The 4,128-nt window shown below is 40.1% G+C and overlaps 1 pseudogene; it reads left to right on the top strand.

Moving 5' to 3' along the window:
- The first annotated feature begins 2,971 nt into the window (after positions 1 to 2,971).
- On the top strand, positions 2,972 to 3,781 carry LOC112907496 (small ribosomal subunit protein eS6-like; annotated as a pseudogene).
- Positions 3,782 to 4,128: the final 347 nt, after the last annotated feature.

The following is a 4,128-nucleotide window of genomic DNA, read 5'->3' as shown; positions in this document are numbered from 1 at the left end:
TTCGGGAAGCGTCTGTCGCGGGGCGATTTCACGCTCTTCCTTCCTTGATGCTGTCAGTGGCTAAAGAAAGCTGTCTGTGAGGCATGTGTTGGCTTGGGTTACAGTCCCTCAGCAGGGCAGACGCTTCAGTGTAAGGTAGTGCCAAGTAAAAAGACAGTTGCTTCAGGTTACCTTGAAGGCATAAAGATAATGTAGCCTGATAGCGTCTGCCATAATAGCGTCAGCCTGTGTATCAATAACATCATAACAGCAGCATAACCTTCTTCTATTACTCCCTTCAAATATTTATTCTCCCAAACAAAACAAACACCACTCAGTTATCCATCACAAATGAGGACCCCTAGAGGGTCCTCGACCCTGGCAGCTGTTTCATTATTAAAATAGGAGGTAGATTCGAATCTTTTGTCTGGAGAGCTCCATGTTTGGGTTTGATGTCACAGGGGCTTTCCTGAATCTTCCTCAAACAAGCTTCCTGGCTTTAGGATCCATATTCCTCCTCTGGTAACTATAATTGAGTCTTTATTTAATTTGCTTTTTCACTACCCATGCTAAGTCCAGACTAATGTTCAACAACACTGAAACAAAAAAATAATTAGCTAAAATGAATAATTGACACAAGTATGTATGTATGAATGTGTGTTCTATTCATTTACTGTGTATATTAATTTTGGGAAATAACCTCCTTTTGAACTTAGATCTGTTTTTTCAACACATTAATGTGTGAATGGTGAAAAATAATAAATTATAACCATATTCTGAGAATATGCTGAAAATTGACATTTTTTTCCTTAGCCAAGCATCTGCTAGAAATGTTGGAGAAAGATAATACTGTAATGGTTTTACCATTAATAGTGACTTTCAGATCAAGATTTCAGGGTGTATTACCCATTTTAATTTATTCATTTTCTCTCTCTTTTAATTTAATGTCAAGATGTGCTCTTAAGCCCAAACAGGTGGTAGATACTATAGTACTAATCTCCCATTTCACAGAGACAGAAAATGATTCTTTGAAATTTCAAGATACTAATACAAGGTTATGCTATTGAGAAGAACTGGTAGAAAGTCTAAGATCACTGCTACCCTATCTGATCTCTGAGGCTCACTCAACCTGACAATCATCTTACTGACATAACAGCTGTACTAGGAACATTGCAGTGAATAGGCAGTTATGGCCATCATACATCAGGTCAGATATAGCTTGAAGAAGGTGGATATAGCATCAAATGCAGACTTTAGTCTTTAGCAAAATTTAGAAATATAATATAAAACGCTGCCATTACTGAAAGGTTACCATGTAGCAAGCCCTGTGTTAAACCACCTATACCAGACTTCCCAGTCGTGAGGGATCATTCTCCCTTTAATACTGAAGTATAAGCAGTGTAAATCCCTCTCTCCACGATAGTGGGAAGTCCAGGCTTTTAGTAAGCTCCTCAACCAAGTGTTCCTGAGAAGCCCTAGGAACTGTGTGTTGTCTCTCCTGCCGTGGTCACTATGATCCCCTCAGGCAGAGTGACTTTAAGATGCTTCCCTCACAGGCTCCTTTGTGGTCCCCTCCCTACCAGGCATGTTTACAGTAGAGCAAAGATGGTTTGCAGATGGCAAGAGGGAATTAAAAAGAAGTAAAAATAATTCTTAAACTTGGTTTCATTCACTCATTCATTTATTTACTCAACTATATGGCAAACACTGTCTAAAACTAGAGAGACAGCAATTAACAATGCAGCTTTCAAGTGGCTACAGTTGGTAGGCTCCTGGGCAGAAAAGCTCTGAGCCCTCTCCAGACCTTTTGTACCTTCTCTTCTTGGTCCTGTGCTCAGGAACTCTGGCCAGAGTGCCAGCTCCAGCCCATGCAGGGCAGTGGCTTCTTTTTAGCTAGCATGGTAGCTAAGTCTTACCTAAAATAATAGTAGTAACAGATAATGGTTATTGAGTGTTTATTATCAGTCATGATTTTCAACAAATTAACTCATTTAATCCTCACAACCCTAGGAGAAAGGTGATATTATTAATTCTCATTTTTACCCATTAGAAAAACAAGACACAGAAACTTAAGTAACTTGCCCAAGGTCACAGCTTTGCTAAGGAAGAGAGCCAAGATTATGATCCCAGGCAGCCTGGCCCCAGAGTTCATGCACTTAATCACTATACAATATCACTTTCCAAAACTACACACATGCTCCAAAGGGGAGCTTTCCAACAGCCTTCAATCCAACACACTACCTCTAGAAATTTATTCTACAGATATACAATGCATAGAGATATATCCAGAAATATTCATTGCAGGAGTATTTGGAATCACAAAATTAACTGCTAATTAGTAGAAGGCAGGTTAATATATATTTTAAAATTCCAGACAATTTTACATTATGCAGCTATCAAAAAGAATGATGTAAAGACTGCAGGTTTAATATGGTAGGCTAATTAAGCACATGTATTTATATCCTCTTTCTGAGAAATTATTAAGATAATAGTAATGGAATTTTTTAAAGACTTAAGTTCACAAAGAGAATAGGAAGAAGGCTATTAACATAAAAAGAAAACTCAATAAATTCCTATAAAACAAAAATCAGATGAAATATTAATTAATGAAAAAAAAAAAAAAAACAGAAAGCCAGCATGGAACAGCCATATAATACAACCACATGGAACCTCTTGGCTTGGGCAACAGGTACAATGGAACTTAAGAAAAGTCCTGAAGGACACTTGGGGTGGCTTAGTCGGTTAAGTGTTTGCCTTCGGCTCAGGTCATGACCTCAAGATCCTGGGATTGAGTCCCACATCGGACTCCCTGCTCAGTGGGGAGTCTGCTTCTCCCTCTACCCCTCCTCCCCCCACTTATGCTCTCTCTCTCTCTCTCAAATAAAATACGGGAAAAAATTATATATTAAAAAAGGGAAGGCCTGAAAATATGGGATTAATTGAAGGTCTATGAAAATCAAGTTTCTGCTCTTTTTCATGGTGCCTCCGAGGCAGTATGCTGCTTCAGGATGAAGCTGAACATCTCTTTCCCAGCCACTGGCTGCCGGAAACTCATTGAAGTGGATGATGAGCACAAACTGCATACCTTTTATGAGAAGCGTATGGCCACAGAAGTTGCTGCCGATGCTCTGGGCGAGGAATGGAAGGGTTACATGGTGCAAATCAGTGGTGGCAATGACAAACAAGGCTTCCCCATGAAGCAGGGTGTCTTCACCCATGGCTGCGTCTGCCTGCTGCTGAGTAAGGGGCATTCCTGCTACCGACCCAGGAGGACTGGAGAGAGGAAGTGCAAATCTGTTTGGGGTTGCATTGTGGATGCCAATCTCAGTGTTCTCAATTTGGTTATTGTGAAAAAAAAGGGAGAAGTATATTCCTGGGCTCACTGATACTACTGTGCTTCGTCACCTGGGGCACAAAAGAGCCAGCAGAATCTGAAAGCTTTTTAATCTGTCAAAAGAAGACGATGTCCACCAGTATATTGTTAGAAAGCCCCTAAACAAAGAAGGTAAGAAACCTAGAACCAAAGCACCCAAGATTCAGCGTCTTGTTACTCCACGTGTCCTCCAACACAAACGTCGGCGTATTGCTTTAAAGAAATAGCATACTAAGAAAAATAAGGAAGAGGCTGCAGAATATGCTAAACTTTTGGCCAAGAGAATGAAGGAGGCCAAAGAAAAACGCCAGGAACAGATTGCCAAGAGACAGAGGCTGTCCTCTCTGAGAGCTTCTACCTCTAAGTCTGAGTCCAGTGAAAAATGAGATTTTCTAAGAGTGACAAAATAAATAAGATCAGACACCAAAAAAAAAAAAGAAAGTCAAGTTTCCTATACCTTCCTGTACCAGCAAGCAGGCTACAAAATGAGTGGGTGAATAAATAAAATAAGTAACTAAGTAAACAATAAATAAATAAAAGTTAAGGTGTGGAGTCAGGGTCTTATTTAAACATATCTTTAAAAACTGCCTAATTGGGGCGCCTGAGTGGCTCAATCAGTAAGGTGTTTGCTCTGGTCATGATCTCAGGGTCCTGGGATTGAGTCTCCAAGTCAAGCTCTCTGCTCAGTGGAGAGCCTGCTTCTCCCTTCCCCTCTGCCTGCCCCTCTGCCTACTCTATCTCTCTCTCTGTCAAATAAGTAAATTAATTAATTAATT

The sequence above is a fragment of the Vulpes vulpes genome, chromosome 2 (genome assembly GCF_048418805.1).
Source record: "Vulpes vulpes isolate BD-2025 chromosome 2, VulVul3, whole genome shotgun sequence".
Lineage (NCBI taxonomy): Eukaryota > Metazoa > Chordata > Mammalia > Carnivora > Canidae > Vulpes > Vulpes vulpes.
This window is presented reverse-complemented; position numbering and strand designations above follow the sequence as displayed.